The sequence below is a fragment of the Aptenodytes patagonicus genome, chromosome 12 (assembly GCF_965638725.1).
Source record: "Aptenodytes patagonicus chromosome 12, bAptPat1.pri.cur, whole genome shotgun sequence".
In the NCBI taxonomy this organism is placed as follows: Eukaryota; Metazoa; Chordata; class Aves; order Sphenisciformes; family Spheniscidae; genus Aptenodytes; species Aptenodytes patagonicus.
The window spans coordinates 17182571-17206973 of record NC_134960.1 but is presented as its reverse complement, the minus strand read 5'-3'; the positions used below and the strand labels follow the sequence as shown (position 1 = coordinate 17206973).

Below are 24403 nucleotides of genomic sequence, written 5' to 3'. Positions count from 1 at the left end.
AATAGTTACGCAGGAGAAAAATCAATAGCAGAAGTTACATTGGTTTTGTGGTTCCACTTCTGAGTGCAAATATTTTATTTATCAAGTTCTCATTGTGAGTTTGCTGCTTAGGAAATAAAAGACACAACTATTCAAAAACACAAGTATACAAAAAAAAAAAATCAATGGAAAGGAAATAATTTGCTTTAGGGAAAGATAAGAGCATACTTAAAAATAAAATTGTTTAGAAGACTACATATTTAAAGAATATAGACTTTTTCCTCACATCTATTGACTACTATTTTAGCAAAACGAGTATCTTGTATCTTTAAAGGATACAAAGAAGTGCATTTATGCAATCTCACGGAAATGAATCCATTCAACAGAAGTGGAGTTTGGGTTTTTGTGGGAGGGTTGTTTTTTGGTGGTTGTGTTTTGGTTTGGGGTTTGTTTTGGTGGTTGGGTGGTTTTTTTTTTTGGGGGGGTGGGGAGGGGGTGTGAGCACAGAACTACACTAGAAAGGGCAAAGGAGCCAGAAAAATAAACAATTATGAAAAGCAGTAAGCACAAGCACAGTAGAAATTACTGTTAACTCTCACTGAAGGTACCTCTTGGGAGCTGGCCAAAACGTATTACAGGATACAAAGGTATGTGCGACTGGCAGAAGTAGCCCTGGAATTTGGCAGAAACCATGCAAACAAGTCTTTGATCTACAGGCTCAAAACCAGAGCACTAGTGTTGGTGATGGATGCTGTGACTTAGAAGATCCATGAACATTTGACGTTATTTTGTATACTTTTGTTCACTTTAAAAATCATTGGAAACTAACAAATCCAACATGGTAGAGAGGCATGTAAGCCTGATAGTAAGAAGAGGGCTACTTCAGCAATTTTCTCAAGTAGTTTTGATGATTCATACCAATGAGACTTTACAGAAGGTTTTCAAACCATACAGAATATGCTCTTTCATACAGAGTGGCAGCCCTAAAAGTGCAAAAAATTTTGCATCCTCCAGATGGAGGACTAAGAGGAGCACTGAAGATGGCAGTGATTGAGAGGCTGTTTTCTTCCCAATCCCACAGGAGAAGGGAATTTACAGTCAAGATGCATAAGGCAAAGAAACGGAATCCTCCCTTCAGGATAAGCCCAGGAGGGCTTTGTTCAAGAAGTTAAACTTGTTTTGTCTTTAAGGTAGTTAACTTTCTAAAGGCTTTGATCCACCATGATGGGATGATAGCAGCCTTTGTAGAAAAGAAAACAAATTAAAACCCCAAAACAAAAAGCAAACCTAACAAATATGCTGAAACATTGATGTCACAGGAATGGCCTCTGAATAACACAGAAGATGTTGGGGAAGGACACAATGGAGGGAAATGAGTCTTGATATTTGTTTGGGAACTGATGGCGAGTCTGTGTCAGTTGTATAAAGAAGAACAAAACAAAAGGTAGAAACAGGCAGTGCTCAGAGGCTAGGCAAACAACACAAAAGGGAAGTAACTGAGATGTTACCAGCACTTCTTCACCACACCAGCAAAACCACAGGAACAAAAATTTAATGAGGGAAATAAAGAACGGACAGTGCTGGTTCAACACTGCAAAGTCAACAGCAGAGCCCACAACAGGCTGAAAACAAGAGATGTCACCAGCACCTGGGACAGAAGCCAGGACAAATTCCCAACCCCAAACCCGCAGCTAAGGAAAATTCATTGTGCCGTGTAGAGACAGAAAAATCTCCCAAACCCCCCAAAACAAAACCCCAAATCAGCTGAAGTAATATACTGCACGTGATCTTCTTGTGGTACTTATGTTCTTCCCCCATCCTGGGGGTCTGTGAAGACGCCTCCCTAAGCTGGAGGAAATGGTGGAAATCCTCTTAAGCAACTACTTCACTGCTAGTGAAGGAAGGCTCTGCTCCTTACAAACATCACAGCATTAAGCTCTCTTGTCCTAGCACGTGTCTCGACTCAAATCAAACCCATAGCAAACTCCCACAGCCTTACGATGGGGAGTAGTAGGAAGGAATTTTTTTCCTCAGTACCTGAAAATCGTTCCTGGCCTCAATGTTTTCCAGAGCAACGTAAAAAAGCAATATACAGGATCTAGGCACCATTGTGAAAGGTTTAAATGGACACATTCTCAACCTCAATTACAGCAGGGAATTACGAATGCGATTTCACATTCAGCTTTGCTCCTGACCTGCTGTCTGACCTTGGGAGATCACTCAGTGTTATTCAGGTTCCCTAGTAAAAAATAGGCAGCAAAAACAAACAAACCAAGACTACAGCAGGGGATTTTGAGATTGAGATATCAGGTGTTTTGAAATTTTCACTGAGAACCTACTTCCGCAACCTTTTCCTGACAAACTGCAGTTGAGATACAGAGCAAAAGTGAGAGCTTCTGGACCAATATCTTTTATCACTTAATGTTTGTTCTCCAGGAATTTGGTATGAGAAGTACTTGTCAATCTGTTCTTCAACTATTTGAAGACGGGCTATGAAGATCCCTTAAAACAAATATATGAACTTTTACAGTGAGTATACAGATACATTTATAACAGTAAAAACAATTTTCAGGAATCCCTTATTGCATTTTTCTAATTATGCAGAACTGGCTGAAAACTGTCATGAAACTCAGACTTGTAAAAAAAAAAAAACAAACCAAAAACCTCCACAATCCCATCAGATTTTCTTTCCCAATATGAAGAATTACTTATACTGAAGCATTTCTGGTTTTCTCATTTTAATTTTCTTATACTACATACATTTTGAAATTTCAAAGGTTCAGGCACTTAGAATAATTTACTTTATAAGTAGGGAGCACAGATCTTAATGGTCTAAAAACTGAAGAAATACAGAGCCGTGGACTCAGAAAATAACCTTTTAGCTGAAAATATACAATGTCAACCAATTGACCCACTGCAAACAATGCAAAACATGATGTTGATTTTTTCAGTGTGAGTGAAAGAATTGGCTTGGAATTTGGTGCTTGCCATATCTAAACCCCACAATTTTGCTATGCTTTGAAAGACATGATACAATTTAAAATGCTATATTAAACCAACTCCAATTAAAAGATTTATTTTACAAGGGGCACAATCTAGAAGTAGTTTCTTAAGAGATATTGCCACTGAATTAAATGGCTTGAGTAAGAATTCTCAGGTGTATCACAAAAAAATGTATTTGGTAAAATTAAAATCCGTAAGAGAATAAAAAGCTCAAAATTAAAAAAAAAGTTTTAAATTTTTATGGGAATTGATCAGCTGAAGGTTATATTCCCTTTACTCTTGAGCTACTCCTAAGCAAGATAGCCTACTTCCTCTGCTGGACACATTGGGATAAGTGTGTTACTGTATGTAATTACATGAATTCCCAGAGAGTATGTACAACATTAATTAAATTATAGGGTGTCTTGTGAGCATTCTGTCCAGCAGTGAGAGACACCACAAAAGAACAGATACTTTGAAAGGTTCTTCTCTTTGTTTATCTTTTCTTTGCACAGCATATATTATAGGATACGCAGATGTACAACTTTATGATATGCAGCCATTCATGTAGACTAAATAGTTTTTGTTGTGGTAAGAATCTGAATAAGAGGCCCACGTGAGTGAGGAAAAATTTCTTTTGATATCAGAATCAATAAATTCCTAACATCCTCATTTGATCCTGAATTTGTCAGGATGGGCAACTCCAGCAAATGAAAATCCAGGTAGGTAGGAAAAAGGCGTATTTCTTTTAGTGACGCATTCTGAAGTAATTCAGTTGGGCTGGAAAAGACTGAAGTAGATTCTGTAAAGGAAAGTGCTGAGACAAATTGCTTTCCTCTACAAAAACACTTTCCTGCAGAGATCTTTCTAGGCATTTTTCAAGCATAGATGGAAGCACTTCGGTCGACAATATAAACACATCTCAGAGCAAAACAACATACAAAACTGAAGTTGTGACTACTCACTGAAAGGGGAAGTCGACAATGCTCTATTTGGCAGTCGTTATGGGTTGTGTCCTTAGCTCATCAGGTGAGAGAAAATTCTTAATGCATTGGGCAATGAAAACCAAACAGATCTGTCAGGAAGAAAAAAAAAAAGTATAACTTTCAGAAAAAACAAACTGTAAAATACTAGTAATAAGCAAAGACTTTAAAGTATTTTGGTACTTATCTCTCAGTTGTGTTGCCCAAAAAAGCAACACAAACTACCCACTCTAGGATGCGAAAAATAATCTTCTGGAGGCATCTTTCCTTATGCCTCTCATTTTCCCCTCCTCCCTGCCCCGAATGTAGACACTCAAGAAATGAGATTGCTTAGTCATTTAATTTTTACACTGCTAAAACTAGCAGATAGGAATGGACCGTGTCCTCTCTACTCAATTCCCAAAGAAAGGACACGACAATCTTGGACAGCATTCCTCAAAACTTTTGGATCAAGACATTTTTTCCTCCAGGTATCTTCATTGTGAAAAGTTTAAAGTATTCTTAGATGTCACCACTTCACAGACCGCTTGTTGCTTCCTCTGTCAATTTACTCTTTTCTTTCTCAGTATGCAATACTTGATACTACCTGTTGGTTCCCACATTTTCTTCAGAATTTTCATTATCCTCAGAAATATTTTTGGAAAAGAAGAGTTACCCAGCATGTCCTTAGCCTCAGAAATTGATTTATTTTTCACCTGGTCAGTGAAATGATCCAGGTAGAGCCACAACTACTAGTAAGATGACTTGGAAAAAACGTAGGTTTCACCTTGCATTATGAAATTGAACAATAAGAAGTAACAGTGAAGAAGTGATTGGTCACGCTGCCAAGGAAATTTGAACACTTGATACCCACCCACTCAAAAAATACAAAATCACCACAAGCTGGAGGTGGGAGCAGACAAGCAAACCATCAACACTAGAACCAAATATTTCATAAACACATACAAAAACCTATAAAGAGAAGCTAATGCTTTCCACTGTTACGCATGCAACTTTTAAGCAATTTTCTTTTAACATTGAGAGTATTTAACACTGCCAGCTTTATCTATTGCTTTCACTGAATTTAAATTAATGGTACTTATTTCGGTTAAAAAAGAAGCTTGATGTACTAGCACTACTTAACTGCTGAGGGTCTATCTCCCTGGAAATGAATAGGCATAATTGTATTTCAGGCCAACAGCTTTCCATAAAGCATCAATTATTTAAATAAGACAAAGAATTCAATACACACTGTACATTAGTATCATGTAAAATCTTTAAGGCCAGAATCATGGCATAAGATCTTCTAAGAATATGAATCAATGTGAAAAAAAACTCAGTGCTTTTAATTCGCAAATGCGAAAGCTGAAATACAGATAACCTCACTAATTAGGGGTTGGAATGCAGTCTTTACTTTCATAATCTCCTTATTTTCACTATTATGCTTACTTTCTTTTGTGCAATCCTATCAACCTATGCCTCAATGCAAATTACACTTCTATTACATACCTCCCGCTTTGGTAATTCTGTGCCATTTACAGTATTTGCTTATAATTGCTAATTCTTTTATACCTTCCCTGTTTCAGGAACTGCTGAATTTGGAACAGAAACATTCATAAGAGCAGCATTAGGTTACAGTGAGATAAGAACACAAGAACAAGAACAGTTAAGTAATTTGTGAGTGCTAAAACCCACCTCGAGTCAGACTCATGCAAAAACTGGCAAGATCCGGATGTGCAGGATCATCTTTTAATCCTCAAGACCGACCATCTTATACAGGCTTTTAAAACTGATAATGGGGAGCTGTCGACTAACAGAAGGACACAGGTGGCCGCTCCCAGCTAAAGTTGAGAAGTATTTCGACTTTGAAAGCCAAAATAATTGGAGCACACAGCGCTGCTCAGGCCTCAGCCATGGCACAGTACGCTGCCCTGCCTGCCCAGGAGGGAAGGGGTCCTGCTGAGCCGAGCCCTTCGCCAGGAGGTGCCTGTCAGCCCGCTAATCCCCTCACGCACCGCACCGGCCAAGGAACGGCTGACTGCTTGGAGTCCAGCCACGCACACCCGCTCTTGTTTGACTCTCATTGTGCTGCTGGTATCATGTCTTCTCATGTAGCAATTTGTAGGGAAGAGACAAAAGATGATGCAAAAATGACTTTATAATAAGACTAAAGTAAGTACAGAGGTTTTTAAACTCATAGGAGATTTAAAAGCATTTGATTTTCTTTCTCCTCTGACACTGTAAAAAAAAAAAACGCAGTAGTGCTACAATTACTGTTTTCAGTTTCTCCTTTGGCCTGTTTTACATGTGAGAGATCCAAAGAAAGATGAAACAGTCTAGCTATAACTGAATAAAAAACCCAAGAAACCATCCTAAATCCATGTAGTAAATTACTTAAGTAATAAAAATAAAAACAAGTTTCATGTTTCATTATAGGGCTTTTTAGTAAGCTACTCGTTACCAAGACTGGCTAAAAATGCAATCCGACAAGTTGGAATGTGTCTCTCAATTCTAACAAATAATTTTTTACCTTGATGTGCCTTTCTCTAAGAGGAAAGGTGTGAAATATTTGTATACATCTACCAGCATTTACAAATAAGCAAAACCAAGCAAGAAAAGAAGCAAAAAATAGATGGGATGGAGTTGTTCCTTTCAGACTTCTCTTACAACAACAACAACAAATACCAGATTCTTTAAAAACAATTTCGGGAAATACTACATAACCAACATAAAAATAGAGTACACTATTTCTCAAAAGAGAAGGCACGTCCCATGTACCGGCCTGTCACTGACACTAAGCATTTCTGGAGTCTGAGAGATTGTCTCTCTTCCAATTTATCAGCATCTAATGATGAGAGATGATTATTTTCTAAGTAGCAGGAGGAACAGGGGAATACCTTTCTAGTACCTGGGAAAGCATCTATTTGCTTCACACCCATACTGCAAGTTTATGACAAAATTGTCATCAAACGGTCAATTAATCAGTGAAGACGACAAATGAGAATTAAGTTTGTATTGAAAATAAAGTAAAAAAGGGTAATTGTGCCAGTTACATTCTTGTTAATTTTATGGGGTGTCCGTGCCCAGGTGCTGGCAGCGGGGCTGCAGGGGTCTCTGTGAGGAGAGGCCGGGGCTGCCCCGTGCCAGGCACAGCCGGTTCCGGCCGGTTCCGGCCGGCTCCACAACAGCCCTGCTGCAGGACACTCCGCTACAGCAGAGTCTGCACGTTTCCATAATCCTTCTCAATGTTACTGAAAATGAGTTACATGTAAAGATTTAAAGGTTCCAGCGGGTGCCTATTTGTACAAATACTTACCACACTTAGGCCACGATCTATGTTGCCATTTAAATTTCAGCTAAGACCAACAGTGCTAGTAACCACAGTAACAGTGCACCTAATAAGAGTACAAAGAGGGCTAATTAAATGCAAAGAAAGGTCATAAATTGCTTTGAGTGCCACTGGAGCAACTGATGTAAAAATCCATAAATTTACTATATGCTGCAAGATCTGGTCCTTACACAGTAATCTGCCAGTACTATTGAGATGGTATCTACAAGCAGTCAGACAAAAACTTTGAGAGAGGATTTGGCACACTTCGTGCTATTGCATGTCTTGCCCTTGTTAATGATTAATTAACGAGTTGTGTTTCTTAGATGAAGGTTATAGATTACACAAGCAGTAATGATAGAAGTGGAATATCACAGCTGCAAGCATATAAAAGCCAGGAAACTGCAAAATCTCCGTAACACAGACAATCTGTATTTGGTCCTGGACATATATACCGAGTATAGACTAGTACTAATATTGTTTAATTTTTTTTTTAGTCACTAAATCATTTAGCGCAAGGTGCTCACCCATGGAGCGTCACTAAACCGTTGTCCTGCTCATTTCTGAAACTGGAGCCCCAAGCCAGGCAGCCTCCCCTGACTCACCACTGCAGTGCCCGGTGCCCTGCAGCACTAACAACTCGGTGTTCACCCGAGAGGCCACTAGTCCAGTTTAACTGGCTGGGATCTTGGCATGGGAAGATTGAAGATGAAGTGTCCACTAACACCATGTGCCCAATTTTCATAGCACTTAGCATTATACAGCGCTTTGTGTGCTATAGGACAGCTTCCGGAGTGCCTTCAGCTGTAAGCTGAGAATGATAAACATTTTTATAAATTAAGGTATCCAGTAAATAAGGAACAAGTAAGCATTTACTGTCTATGCCACAGTCTGTTCAATACAGCTATCTATCACCATACAGAAGGCTACGGGACACACGGATTCCAGTTTGCCTCTCTCCTCAACACTGCAGCCACATGAATACGTTAGATGCAGTCATCACCTTTGTGTGCAGGCTAAAAGAGGCAATATTGCTATCAGAGGCAATTCTCTCCTTACCTCAGGAACTGGCTTCCTAGTTTTGCAACATCTCCCCTCCTTTGAGCTAGGACAGGAGCTGATGTGGTTACTCGGTGAACCTGACTGGGCACTTTACCAAAATATTCCTGTTTCTTTTGTCTCCTCCTGCCACAGTTTTAGTCTCCATCCATTCTTTAATCCGCCTCAGTGTATTGCCATGTAAGTATGTAATGCCAGCACATGGGGCTGGGGGGTTGCACAGGCAGGAATGAGCAGGTAGGGATGTCCTGATCAGGTGCTGACGACTGATGGTAGAACTGTAGTGTAAGAGAACACGCAACCATTTACATAAGATGATCCCCCTCCTGAACTATTTGTTTCATTGACTTCACCCCAGCAGCACAAAAAAACCCCAAACCAGTGATCTTAAAATGACACCATACCTGGCTTCGCAAGACTAATTTGTTCTTAGACAGCATCTGATCAAAATACTGCATAAAGGAAGTGTCCTGAGGAAAAGATATCATCATGCAACTTCACCCAAAGGCCAGGACAAATTCAAGTTAAAGATGTTAGTTTTGGCTATTCTTTGAGTCCTTTACTTTCTGCCTCCCCCCCTTTTTTTTTGGCAACTTGAATAATTGCACTCTAACACAGTCCATGTTTCAATAAGGACAGATAGATGCTTGCAGACAGTCTACTTGTAAGTAAAAACGGTACACGGCATTTAAAAAATGAAGAAACCTAGTACTTTTATGTCAACTCACTTCGAATGTAAACTGCAAGCTTTATATTCAATGTATAGCAGTACCATCCTCAAGAAACTAATGCTTTATAAAACATCAAGAAATCAAGGAATATCTAGAATTTGTATACACTTGATATTTAACATAGATGCCAATCACTGAAAGTGATATTGATCAAAACCTAACACCCTTGACAAATTATAGTAAAACTTTCAAGATACGCTTTTCCTCATCCTGACATCAATACATATAATGGAAATTTGGTTTGTGAGCTTCAGGCCAAACTTGAAAGAAAAAAAAAATTATTTCTTCTTCCTATTAGCCAGCAAAAGATATGAGAGTGGTAGATTAGTAAATAGAAATTAATGGAATTTTGGGTAATGAATAATAATAATAAATAATAATAATAATAATAGCAGCAGCAGCTTTTAACAGCCATGAAATTATAAACACAAGTTTTTCAATATATTACAGCTGTAGAACAAAAAAAGAAATGAAATTACAAAAAAGAAGAAATTATAGATTTCTCAAGTATATAAGTTCTGCACCACTTCATAATTGACATCTTTACAAACTTCTAGCTTAAAAAAAATAATTATTTTTTCTAATGAATATTAGTAATAGTTGAAGGTAACAGTTTAAATTTTCAAGAGGAATATTGACCAAAGTCAACAAGAACAGGAATGCAGTCCTTGACGGTAACAGAAAAGGTCATAGCAAAAAATCTAACAGCACTGCTTGCAAGAGGCACAGACTGAAAATCGCAACTGAATCATAGCAGAGTACAAAACACAACACACCGGAGAAGTAACTTTGCTCACATCTTCAGAGACACAGCAACTTTAAATCCAAATAAAAAGAAAAGCAGTAAAAATGAAAACTATACCAGCCTTTGTGACATATCTACTGAAATATGTATCCAGAAGAGCAGGGAGAAAGAATGCAGAAGCTGAAGTGAAGCAATGTGGTCATCCAAAACACAAAGGAGACCATGATTCCACAAATAAATAAAAAATGCTACAAGGGAGTCACACTAAAAGTTGGTGCTTAAGAAGCAACAGCTGTAGTGCTATCCCTGCAGGAAGAAGCCTCTTCTAACATACAAATCAGGAGAGCTAACACTAATAAAGCAAAATTATGCTCAGTGGAGGGGAAAGGAAAAAAAAAAAAAAAATCATTCACCACCACTGCTGGGTGTTTTATGCATGGTCTATATCTAGTTACAAAACAGTGCTTTAGATAGCTTACAAACCCCTGGATAACAACCTTCAAAGATTCTGTCCTATTCCAGGGTATCACGAGTTCCTAAAACTGCAAGGGGAAGAACCTGAAAGAAAAAGACCCAAAAAACTCGAGGAGAAATTACTAAAACAAATAGTTTCCCGTGAATTTAAAAAGACAAATCTGAAAGGAAAGTTTATTAAATTTTTCAAGAACAGGTACAGTGTGTATTTAACACCTACAAATAATACTTCTTGTTTGCAAATAAAACAAAGCAAAGGACTGAAAGCATGAGGTAAACAGAAAACATCTATCAATAATTTGGAGAGTGAAGAACAGGCCAACTGTGAAGAATTCATTAGTTTCTGAACAGGAAGAAAAAGGAGTTGGAAGGAGAAATCAAAGGGTCTGAGTAAGATTCATGAAAGGCACTCTGGTGTTGTGCAGGAGACCAGAAAGAAACACATTCTGGGCTGTGCCCACCACAGCCTGTGACTCAGTAAAGCCTCAATCTGTATGACCAACGAGAAAACCACTATCTCTTGATACTTAGTTTTGGTTTCGTTTTTCTTTTTAAATAGCTCAACTAAGCAAAACATTAATTAGTGTCACTGTAGAGTATGGACTACAGCATAAACCTGAGCAACTACTAAAAGGTGCAAGCTGTTAGCGTATATACACGCACACACAAACACCACAACTAGCAGTCTGACTCAACCAAGTCCGAGGGATTCATTGAAATGGTATAAACAAACAGCCAAGCAGATAATAACCAGAGCAAATGAATCAGGAGCTTCACTTGTAAGCATGAAAATAAATATAAGACTGTATTTATCATTACTTTACACTGAGAGTTTCCAATTACAAAGGATAAAATAAAATGGAGAAAATAATAAAACTTACAGTGAAAATGCCAGAATATCATTAACTTTCAGAACTACTGCAAAGCTTCAAAGATGGGCATCATGGTAACCAGATTCAAACAACAATAGACATTTTCTTAGGTGAAGCTGCAAACATCAGGGGAGGGGGAGAGGGAACAGAAGACATAGATAATCCTATTAGGCCAAACACTGCTCACTTAAGGATGAAAGGAACTAGGGCTACCAGAAAGTGAAGGGAACATCAGCAGGGGAGGGAGAAGACCTGTCTCTGTCAGCCATTTAGTGCTGCTAGGAGCAGCAGCTGGCACAGGGTTATGGCTGATCAATACCTACAATGGATCTACAGCCTTGAATCGTAACACACCCTACATATAAAGTCCTGGGCTTTCCTTCTTTACATTGCACCACACGCTAATGTAGAGGCACCTGAAGCAGCTTCAAGCACTGAGAAACATTGTTTTGGTGGGATGAAAGAAACCCTGCAACCATTCACAGCACCATCACCAGGCACCACTAGAAGTATAAGTGTAATTTGGTCTGGATATAAGCAAAACTTAACATTCCAATAAATGAAGAACTATTCCAACAGTATTTTATGAAAGATCAATAGTAATTGCAACTCCAAACACTGTCTTTGGATAAGAGTTATTATTTACATGCATACTGAGATAACCAGTATATTGTCCCTTTAAAAGGGATGAATGAATAAAGTAACTCCAGGAGTGTCTCTCTCATTCAGAGACATAAGTGTGTGTGTATATAAATATATATATAATTTTTTTCAGAGGGATACACACACTCCTCTCTATATATGAAGACCAGCTAAAATGAGTTCTGAAGGCTTGTGCATTTGAAAGCCTGAATAAGAATGCCTTTGTTGTTTACCTAATCTTGCACAGGTGGTAATGCATTCCTATAAACTGCCTAGACCACAACAACAATACCATGATCCACAGCTCTTTACATTAAATGGTCAAAATCCCAGTGTGTTTTGATCAGATCTGAAGAGAATGAGCAATACAGCAGTGCTCACCCTCCCTTCCCCTGCCCTGGCAGTTAGGAGGAACGCTTCCCCTCCCAAAGCCACAGGGCTGCGCCTTCTCGTCCCACCCCATGAACAGCATTGAAAACAGCAGTACAGCAAACAGCGTGTAATGCACTTAACATATTCCCCTTTGACAAAATCGTACCACAGAGAAAGCTGCAAGGTATGTTATCCCAACCTTCCTGACTCTTTCCATACAAGAACCAGGGGACATCAAATAGAACTAGCAGTAGTCTGGTTCAAAACATTTTTTTTTTTTTTTTCCCCTTTCTCTCCCCCTCCTTAGAAGAGGTGGTTCTTTACACAGCAAATGCATATTTGCTAGAGGTTGCTGGGGAGGCCACAAGTTTACGAGGATTTAAGCAAAGGCAAGATAGATCCACAGAAGAGAACCCCACTGAGGTTTCCCAAGCAGCCAAGACCACATCCAGCCCAGGAAGTCCCAGGACCAAAAGGGCTGAAAGCCTGGGAAAGGGTAAGTGGCATTTAAATTATGATTGCCTCTTTTACTGTCCCCAGGTATCCACTTATGGCCATCGATCTGAACCACTATGGCCTATATTCTATTTCTCGTTCCTTCTAGCATCTCTCTACCTCTAGACAGAGACAGAAAAGAATTACTTGGCTTGATACCTGCCAGCTCATCTTGATAATGCCTTTTGCACTGGCAAATGAAGACAAGAAGTTATATTTTTTCACCTTTCCCCAGACTATTAATCCAATCCCAGAATATTAAGTCAGCGCATCAAACTATGTATTACCTTATTTATTTAGACCCACAAGATGGTATGACTTGAGAGACAGAATCAAGCCACAGAACAAAAAGACAGGCATTATGAGCTGCTAATCCCCTTCAGCAAGCAGCAAATTCAAAAAAACCCCACACAGGTTCACAGTTGCTTTTTGTCCTTTCATGATTTGAGTAGATCTTCTTCCTTCAATTACAGATAGCAGACACTCTGTTTTACAAAGTGTCACAAACACCATACATTTTCAAGAACTGTTTCACCTGTAAATATATTCTCTACCATATACAGTATTAGTCATCCATTAACAGCAACGGCTGCTGAAGAGCAATGTGGCACCTTGATGCTGATACATTGCTGCTAATGCGCACAAACTGCACTTTGCACTAAACTGTATTGTTAGGAAGTGTGGAAAAGTAGAAGGGATTTTTCACTCCTCTATATTTATCCATATTTAAAATATCTAAATATGCCCTGAAACTGCCTTTATTCCCCTCCCCCCCAAAATGTGAGTTGTGTTCTAACAAAACTACTGTAATGAAATTTCCCCATCTCTAAATATAGCACTGCTCTAATAAAAGTGACATAAAACCACATGGTTGGTTAATTTGTGACACAAAATAAAAGGCCAACTGAGTGGCAAGCCAGAACTGTCATTTGAAATTAGGGCATACGACAACCGTAATGTGATTTGAAATTCAGATTTATATTAGGCCTCATTAAGCAGTTTAGAGAAATTCATACATCTTTTTATTGGGTCTTTTTTTTACCTAATTACCTTTACAGAATGATGTACATAAATACATAAATAAAAATACAGTATTTGTAAATCATAAAATATTTTAATATTACGTTTTTTCAAGTCCTATCATCTCTCAGCTATGAAAGTGGAAAAGGCAAGAGCCTTCACAGTTCATTTAAAAAAAAGAAACAACAAAACAATGATAAAAAATCTGGCATATGTATTGGATGTTGCTTCCAAACTAATTTTAAAGTAAGCAGTACCAAATATTCAGAGAAATAAGAAGCGAGTTGCTGGTTGCTTTTTAGGTAAGTGTTATATTTATCATAAGACTGAAGCCAACTTACTTTTACAAATTGTAGTTTAAAGACAGATTTGCATTTATTATGTAGCTTCTGTTTATTATTTCTAGTCCTGGCCTCTTACAATACCTGTCAACTCCTTAGCTTAGGGCTTAAGCCAGGACCTTGATACAACACAGCAATAAAACACGTATCTGTAAATGCTTATGGCTTATCAGTAGTCCCTCATTAATGGAAATAATTTCATTTGTTCATTAGTCCCTGAAGAGCCACGTGTACATTCTTTGCCAGCATAGAATTCACTGACTGTGGTTTATTTCTTTGCAAAAAATTTCTGCTCAGTATATTTATATGGTAACCATTACAGTCTAAAAAGATCAGTTTTTTTTTTTTTTTAAATGTATTTACTGAGATAAAAATTACTTTTTTTTTTTTTTTAAATACACCTTTGGGAAAGTAATGCATAGAGAAAACAACTTGATGTTCACCAGGAGATTTGGCGCTGTGAGGCTAAGCAAAAAGCCATCTTGCCAAGCACAGGGTAATTCTTCTGCTCCCAGCTATTTCTATTGCCAGTGCTCTGCACTGAGCAAACAGGGCAATTTTAAAACCTGCAGACGTTTTCATTAAATACATATTGATAAAAAATACTGTGCGTGCTTTCATTTTTACAAAACACAGAAAAGACTCAATGCAACAAACAAGCTTAAAGGCCTCAATTGAGAGTATTGGCGTTCAGATACCCAATACTGGATAGCACCTAAGTGAGCATAAATACACTTAGTTAGGATTTTCAAGTATTAAAAGCTAAGACAGTGAATCTATACATAGCCACTGATAAAAGTGGAGCTTAAAAGGACACTGATTGCTCCTGGCTTTGCTAACATACAACAGTAATAGGCAAGAAGTTTGAACAGTTTCCCCCTCACAATGAAAATAGTAACCTTAAAAGTTGACCTGCCGGATGCACGGATATTTAGGTAGTAAACCTCTGGAAAACGTAATTAGTATCTAAATTTCAGAGTACAGAATTTCAATGACCTTTTGAACAATACTTGGTTTATAAAAGAATACCACGAGTTGCACCCAGGTGTGCAAAATCCAAAACAAATATTGCTGATGTAAAAAAATATATGACATACAAAGTACAAAACTTTATAAACATAATGGCTAACCATTCGTAACATGACAAAAAAACCCAAACCCAGCACGGTACCTTATATAGCTATGGCTAACAAATTCTGACTCAATGTCTGCTGGGTTTAAGTTTTTTAAATATTTTCTACATTATCATGCTACTTGCAAAGAAACCTCAAGAAACCATCCTGAGGACAGACTGTCATCCAACTTTTATTCTCACATAGTGATGCTCAGCTCTCAGATTTTTACACCTTTTCCTGCTTTCACCAGAAAAGCAAATATTCACATGTAGGCTATTATTCAGAACTGTTCTTTCTCAAGTAAGAATCTTTATTCTGTGACATTTACTCCTTAATACTGTGGTGGTCAAATTATATTCAGGACACATTTGTGCATCACACACACTTCTGTGTATTACAACGTATGAGGAGAGGCTGAGAGAGCTGGGACTGTTCAGCCTGGAGAAGAGAAGGCTCAGGGGAGATCTCACCCATGAGCGCACATACCTGAAGGGAGGGTGTAACTGAAAAGAGCCCACTGACAGGACAAGAACCAATGGGCACAAACAGGACGTTGCGGTTAAACGCTGCTTTCCAGCGCAGGTGGTCAAACACTGGAACAGGTTGCTCAGAGAGGTTGTGGTGTCCCCATCTGTGGAGATATTCAAAACCCAACTGGACACAGTCCTGAGCAACCTGCTCTGGTTGACCCTGCTTGAGCAGGGAGCCGGACTAGGACTCCAGAGGGACTCTGGAAGTAGGAGAAACTGGTACGACTCCAGAAGTTCCTTCCAGCCTCATACATTCCACTATTATTTACATTTCAGTATCATTTCTATGCTGTAATTGTGCAATCTCCTATTTTTTATTTTTTTAAGCTAAAGATTTTCAGTATTCATCTTCCCCTTTTCTTTTTGGTATGCTTAAAGGCAATCATTTCATACTGTCCTCAAGTGCAAGATCTGGAAGTTTATTAATGGAAGTTGCATACATGCCCTTAAAAATAATAAGGGGCTAAGCACTCCTTTCCTGATCTGTGGTTGCTTTCTATCCAGTTACTAATATCATTATAGGGGTGGTAACCACTGCACTTGATTTGCGAAACAAGAGAGAGCAAGATAGGAGAAAGAGCAGCAGTTTACAAAAACAAATCGAAATTAGTCTAACAAAGACCAATCACTGGAACAAGGAGGAGGGAATAAAGACATGCTTTTAATATCTGTTGATCCATTTCTATGAAATTTAACAGGCGGCAGTTGTCTTGAAGCTATTAAATTCCTCTGAGCTCTGAGAAAATCTGTCAGATAGTAAAACAAGAGACTCGAACTAGCATCACCTCTGAGAAGAGAAATCTGAGGCTAATAACTGTTTGCTAGCTGACCAGCTGCCACTCAGCACCCGAGTCACCCAGGGCCAGGCAGAAGTGCTGCTGATGGTTACGGGGGGCAGGAGGAACCTGCGGAAGGTATTGCAGGAAGGTTTAAAGGATGGAGGAAAACAGGAACTGGCATTACTGTAGGGGGAAAAGGACAAGGGGAAGATCATAGGGAATATGAGCAGAGAGAAACTGGTAATCCTTCTGGTGGGAGGGTTGCTGAGGGGATCAGGGATGAAGGACAGAAATCTGCAGGCAGTGAAGCTTCATTAGTTCCGCTAATCACAGAACAATTTGTTTACAGGAAAGTATTTTGGTTTGTTTGTTGTTTGCCTTACAAGGATGAACAGGTGTCTTAATATATTCTGTCTGCGGAGTAACAGAGGAACAGCCAATACTGAGAGCACTCTGTTCAGGCTCAATTTATAAACGGAAAAGTGATTCTGCATTCAGCAGGAAGAATAAAAACGGTATCCTGCTGTTCACAGTGGGAGACAGAATTTAAATATCCTGTAATATAATTTGGTACATCACCACATGTCAGGCTTGACTTTCCTAATTTACACCAGTAAGTTCTTACCCAAGAATACATCTTTTCAATTCAAGGCAGTGACTTCTGATTTACACCAAGGCAAGTGGAAGAGCATAAGGCCCTTCTTATCTTAATAAAATTTGTCATCTACTATTAAATGCATTAATGGCAGATATAATCGTATGTTAGTATTGTATTACAAGATAAGAATATCGGCACTGAATTGAAAGGGGAAATCGATTACTATTTGGTGTTAAGTCATTTACACCATCATTCACAAAAATCAATTAATAGGTTGCAGTGTTCTCCAATTTCAGTTGCTTTTTAATTAAAAGAATAAATCAAAGCACAACTAAAAAGAAAGCAGAAGCACCCACTTTGGGGAAAAAAAGTTTTTAGAGCATGGCTTTAACATACGCTATTATGTTCAATTTTCGATGATACAAGGTCACAACAAAGCTATCATTTCTTTCAGTAAAGTCACATCTTAAACTATATGGGGAGCATTTTTTCTCCTTCAGTTCCAAAATTTTTCCCTGGTACAATGGTGTTTGGCCACAGAGACATAGTTTGTAGAAGACAATGCCAACAAAGCACCGATCACAATGCAAATACCCCTTGCCTACACGATTCTCATTAACTTTTTCTTTTTAAATATTCCATTTTTAAACAAAGATATCCAGTTTAAAGGTATTTAGACTACAGCTTTCAGCACCATTCTCATTTTCAAGCCGAAGTGCCCTCTGCTGGCCCCATCGCTCACCCATACGGACACGATTCCAGATGCCTTTGCTCATGCATTTTGTATGTAACTTACGTCTGTTACATACAGACTCCTACAAAGGCATATAATTTAACTGTTGAAAATTATTTTCCTTTTTACATCAACAGGATCCGCATTAGGGAAAATTATAAAGGGGTTTTAAACTTTGCACCAAGAATTGAAACTTTGTTGGCTTTCCTCAGATGCTCTAATTCTTCAGATGCTCTAATTCTGTGGATAGATGGCAGGCGGATGAATGAACAAGAAAACAACAAAATAGGTGGACCAATGCTAAGGAACACCAAGAGAGCAGGTAGCTACAAACACAAAATAAAAGATTAAATGTCTATGAACAGAGACCACAGAAGAGATTCAGCATGGAGATGCAAGAAGAGAGAGCATACAAAAATCCATCCATGAAGTAGACTGTTAGGCAGCTACATCCTTCCCCTTCTCCATATTGCAAAGTGTAGTTACTAAAGGCTTTATGCTGCTTTTGACTGTCACAACATTCAGGATGAGAAAGACAGAGGGGCTAAACACAAAAATACAGGGAAAAAGAAGGTGTTAAAACAGGTTTTCGAAGAGAAAGTATATCCTGGATCAGTGGAGAAAGGGACAAAGAACACAAATTACCTCAAATTCAGGTCTAAGATGCAACTGGGAGAAAAGAAGTTAGACATCATTTAAAGGGAAAAAAAAAAGTTTAAAAAAAAGAATCAATAAAGACAGACTTTCCATTTGGCTGAATTAGATTTCAGCCCCGAGCATAACTAGGATGATGAAGTCGGATTTCTCCACATCATTTCTCCATCCAGTCAGGAGATAGGTAGGTCATCTTTTATTTCTCCTTCTGAACCTTCTCTAAATCTACAGATGCCTGTATACTCGAGAGCTGCTTCCTTTGATTCCCTTAAGCTTTGCAGCAATGTAGTTCTTCAGAAGCTCAGCAGGGGTACCAGGAGACTTCTCTATCACTGAGGAAGGAGGACAGCTTCAGCCAAAGAACATTAGTTATGTGAAGCAGCAATAAACTCCTGAGTGATACCTGCCTGGACCTGAGAAAGAACAAATTACTCCCAAGCTGCTCCATCTTTTCCTGCTCTTACCTTGCCATCTAGATCCCTCATGAGGAAAACAATGCAGAGAAGACGTGTTTTCTTTCCCTTAAAGATTACAAGCCAAAAAATGTGTATTTTTTTTTTTAGGGTAGGGTGTTTCTCTAGTAGAGATGAACAACAGGACTGAGGCAGTAAGAAGGATCAGTAATGCTAAGAACCACAATTAAAACTTAAAATTGATCTCAGGCTGCCCCATAAATCTTCCATTATTCTTACCATTAGCATTAGACAGACTTCTATAATAAAACAAATATCATCCTTCAAAAGGCCTGGTGGAGAAAGCAGCTTTCATGCTTGCTAACTGAAAGACCTGATAAAGGATACTAAGTATTAAGATGCATCCAGATCACTAAGTCTTTGCCTTCAAAGAATTTTCATCATTAGCCAGTTACTTTCCAGAGAATTTTTGGATGCATGTTAAAAAAACATTTTTTTTTCTTCACATTTAATATAAAACTAAAACTCAAGCACTAGAAAAAACTAACTTTCAGTGTTTTGCTAAATCTAAAGCAGTTTTAGGATTATTAGGATCAATCTTCTAGTGCATTACATGAACTTTAATGTCATCAACTAAAGGCGGGGGAGGAATAAACAGGCTTGATAGGTGTAGCCAAAATACAGCCACTAGCATTCAACCACGTGCCAACAGTTGCAAGCTGTCTGGAATAGAAACTTACCACACCATCTCTGATGCTACTGTACAATAAATCCATTTTTTTTAAATACAGTCCATTTCATAGCCATAAAAACAAGGTCAAACTTATATGCACATAGCTAAAATGACCTTGAAATAATTAAAAGATGAACAGGTACCATTCATTTTTCTGCTCTATTTAGACATATACATAACAAAAATACTCATTTTAGTTCTGCTTTTCTAGCAAAAGGTGGCACTATCAAATACCACTTTCATAAGTATCTATTGTGCACCATATCGTTCTATATTCAAGTGGAACATCTGCAGGGAAGCATGGCTAGTTATTTTCTTTTCTGCTTCCCCTAAACAGAACAGAAATTACATCTTGCAGTTGTTTTGTTTTCCATTTTAAACTGTAATAATGCTCAAACACATTTTTACAACAGTTAGAAACTCGACAGAAATATGTTGTTATTGTTTTGAAGAGTATGCTACTTTAGACAAGTGGCAAGCAGATAAACACGCTACATGCTCCAGCAATCTATACGATAATATTAATATTAAAAAAAAATCAGTTTTAAAAATAGATATTCTTTCAGCATTTTCAGCTACCTTTTTGTGACCTGTTAAAATACATAATATTCGTATTTTTTCCTTCAATTTCTATATTTTCCCAGATTTGTAGATAATATGCATGGTTGGCAAACAACACATCCTCTTAGCTTGCAAAATAAGCACTTTGCTACTCTCCCCCTTCAACTTGTTGACCACCATTCTCTTTCTTCTTTCTTCCAAACTCACCAGTTTCATTCTCTGCGCAACATTCACTCTACGTGCTGCTACCTTTTCTTCTCCCTCTAGTGGTATGCTGGCTCTGCAGTCCTGATTTTGCGAAGATGCCTAACAGCTGCAACACAGAGTCAGAATCCTGAGCTCAGTATTTACGAGGCTGATCATGTACATAACATTGTTTTTGAGATTTGTCACTTCTCCAGTGTAATTTTTGAAGTCCCAACTCCAATATAACGTGCTTCTCACCTAAGCTGTTTACATAAGGGATATACTTCATAGGAAAGAAAAGTATACCAGACTAAGACTCTTTTGGATTTTAATTTGTTTCAAAGTAAAACGCACTGGAAGCCCAGAAACAACTTCTGTTTGTCTCAAAGCAAGGAAAGAATTAAACACCAAAGCTATTTTCTTAAGTCTTTTGGTTATTATGGCAAAAGCATTAAATCAGTCTTAAAATTACTACATGCCATTAGGCAACCTTCTACTCTTTCTCCAAAGATCAGCCACATTCCTGCAGTTTCACAGCACTTTCTAATGCAAAGCATGCCCAGACTCTGTTGACAGTGCGCTGACAAGACATGCTTCACTTTCCATTGTCCACTGTCCTTAGCCGTTCATTATCTTGACTGCTGTTCCTACAGAATAATGATACTCTTGGCCTCTGCCTGTGACTAACACATTTTGCTACAGGGCTTCTTTTAATTGAAACACATATCCAAAACATATACTTTCTGTTTTGGAGCAACAGCCAAACATTTAATAGAGAACTTACTTGCTTCCCCAACTGGTAGAAGGCAAAAAGTAAATATGTTTTTAAGCAGGGGGTATGCAGCCCAAATAAAATAGCACCTCCCTTACTGTACCAAACCTGGGGATTCTCACCATGATCTAAGAAACATTGACTCCAAGTTCTGCTGTGCTGAAAGATGCCTCCTACCAAGAAATCCTCCAAATATAAAATGTTTCAATAATAATGAAGCATCTATGAAATTGCTAGAAAGTTTTCTCACCTTTTAAAAAAAACTGCTTTATGACTTGGTACCCATGTAATGATTTCAATTCTAAATAACCAGAATGGATTCTTTTAAATACAGAATGATTTAGAGCTGAGCTTAGCCAAAAGCCAGCAATCAGCTCATAACTACAGCAGATGTTTCCCCAGCTGAAGTCACTCAGTCTAATTCTCTTACCCAGTGACAACAAACCGGACATCTAAGACTCAGGAACTGTCATATTTAGGTTCTCAGTGATAAGGAATTACTAGAAAAGCTATCAGACGTGAAAATGTCACACATTTAAATGAGATGATAGCTTTGAATAAAAAATGTTCCCAAAAAAAGGGCAGCAGATTTTGTTTTAAAGGCTTCATTAGAAGAAGTCTGAACTGCAGAAATACTCAGTTCTTTCAACTCCAGTTGAGAAAACGAAAACAAACAGTCAAGATATCTTGCTATCTGGCTAACAGAGTAGCAGCAGCCAACGCATGCAGAAAAAAAACCCAACAACCCCATATAGTATCTTGATGCACTGGGCAGAAATTGTTATTTTTAATTAAGATAAAATTACTAACTTCTGACATTAATCACATCAAATTTTGTTTCTGCCCTGGTTTCAGCTGGGATAGAGTTAATTTTCTTCCCAGGAGCTGGTACAGTGCTGTGTTTTGGATTCAGGGTGAGAACAATGTTGATAACACACCGATGTTTTAGTTGTTGCTGAGCAGTGCTTACACTAGCCAAGGACTTTTCAGCTTCCCATGCTCTACCGACTGAGCAGGCTGGAGGTGCACAAGAAGCTGGGAGGGGGCACAGCCAGGACAGCTGACCCCAACTGGCCAAAGGGACATTCCATACCATGGGACATCATGCTCAGTACAGAAACTGGGGGGAGTTGGCTGGGGGGGGGGTGACCGCTGCTCGGGGACTGGCTGGGCATTGGTCAGCAGGTGGTGAGCAACTGCATTGTGCATCACTTGTTTTGTATATCCTTTTATCATCATTATTATTATTATTATTATTATTATTTTCCCTTCCTTTTCTGTCCTATTACACTGTCTTTATCTCAACCCATGAATTTTACTTCCCCCCCCCACCCCCCCCTGGTTCTCTCCCCCATCCCACTGAGGCAGGGGGAGTGGGCAAACAGCTGTGTGGTGTTTAGCTGCCTGCTGGGTTACACCACAAGTTTCACTGAGTTCTCAGTTACATTGCCCATATGTCAGCAATAAATCCTACTAATAAATACATTTACCATTAGAGTTCCAGTTTATATTTTCACATTACTGTCCTGTATATGTTTAAACTGTGTCTTTGTAGCATATTCTAACACATTCTGGCCCCAGACGTACCTCAAGACAGCTTCATTTAATGCCAGAAGTAAAATGACCTTGGCGTAGGTGTATAAACACAGGAAACCTATGACAACAGTATCCAGTCTGCAACTACTTGAAGGACTCGGATGGCTGGCACTCAGTCTGCAAGTTGGGAACCCTCATCTGCAGCAGGTGGAACTGACCAATGGTCAGGAGGTAACATCCATTCAGTGACAGAACAGACTGACTCTGACCCATGAAAAAAGAAAGACTGGTCTTGATCTGCAGAAGACGTGTATGCCAAGCAGTGAAGCCTGTGGTAGAGCAACGACACCCACTTTGGCTCCAGCTCCCTCCAAGAGCTCTTGAGTCTGGACATTTCAAATTCAGCAACCATCACAGCCAACGTGGTATAAAATAGCTCAGGCTTGCTTGACTAATATTTGTAATTCCTGATTGCTTTTCATTGTTATCGGATAGATTGCCTAGTAGTTGTACATAAACACACGCTTGTTTGAAGTCTGGAAACTTCCCTGGTGTCTCAGTCTCTCAGAAAGCTCCCATCACAGTGACCCCCCAGTCCCCTAATAACAACAGCTACCACATCTTCTACCCCACTGACTCACAGTGCTGTACAAAGTTAGATGGTGCTGTGACTCAAAACTGAGAAAGTGATGTCTCAGAGTAGTGTGCTCTCATTTATTATGAGGAACACAGTAGGTTAAGATTGAAAAGGCAGGCTTCTGCTGTGCAAGAGAAGAACTGTTACAGGAGATACCAACAGGTGTGCTCTATAATAATTTTTAAATTGTTGTCTTGATTTATATATAAGATGAACGTGTACAGCATTACATGTCCTGAATGATTACATTTGTTTCCATGTAGATCATCAAGGTTTAGCTGCTAAGGGCAGTAAATGTTGCATTGATCATTGCTGCAAAGCCAGCTAATCCAGATATCTCCTTCTCAAAAACCCGTAAACTGAACAGACATACATTATCTTCATTGAGCAATTAAAATGAAGTTTTATTTATCAAAGTTTGGGTTATTCCAATCTGCTTTAAAAAACAACAAGAGTAGACTGTGTAAGCAATAGTCTTTTAGAGGACTTCTGAAAATAAGCTACTAGTAAATCTTCCCTGCATGTGGAACAATATTAAATTTCAGCTCTGCCTCTAGCATAATTAAGTACCCACAACAGCATAAAACCTTCATTAAATTATGGTGTTTGGAGTGAAATGTAAATTTGTCTTCAGATATGAGGTTGATATTTCAACCCTTCACAGCCTGAATATCATTATGGGGGGCGGAGGGGGAGGAAGCCACAGAATAAGCAAAACAGAGTTACTGAGCACTCCTCTCAGTACTGCATAATCAGTAAAGACGACAATTAATGTCAGGAGGTATGCCCATGTCTCTGCCACCTCCCCCCAAGGGAGAAAAGAAAATAAAAAAAGAAACAAAAAAAAGCTAAGGATACTTTTTAACTGCTGCCTCACTAGAAGCAATGATTACTTTATACTTCCTATGACATTCATGTGGAAGTTGTTTTTTTGTTTGTTTTTTTTTTTCCCCCCATCAACAACAGCCCTCTTCATGGGAAACAAAAACAAAAACCAAGCTCTTTCCAAAATAAAAAAGCAGCGCAAAGGCTCGATTATGCACCCACTCAAAGTCTATAGCACTTCGGTCACTGTTTGCAAGAGCGTGGACTGGCTACTAAGAGAGTGAAGTACAATACAGGGTGCACTTCACCAACGGGAACAATTTCTATCA

General features: G+C 38.6%; 1 protein-coding gene across 9 annotated transcripts in view; it reads right to left on the bottom strand.

Annotated features, from left to right (window-relative positions):
* The window catches only part of TENM2 (teneurin transmembrane protein 2), a 763074-nt gene that overhangs the window by 651963 nt on the left and 86708 nt on the right, over positions 1–24403 (bottom strand). For 8 of the 9 annotated variants that reach the window (XM_076350345.1, XM_076350344.1, XM_076350347.1 and 5 more), the window contains exon 2: positions 3927–4036. The gene's annotated coding sequence lies outside the window, so the exon portion shown is untranslated. Of the gene's footprint in view, positions 1–3926; positions 4037–5618; positions 5681–24403 lie in introns of those variants that run through there. The other variant, XM_076350346.1, reaches the window with a different exon arrangement.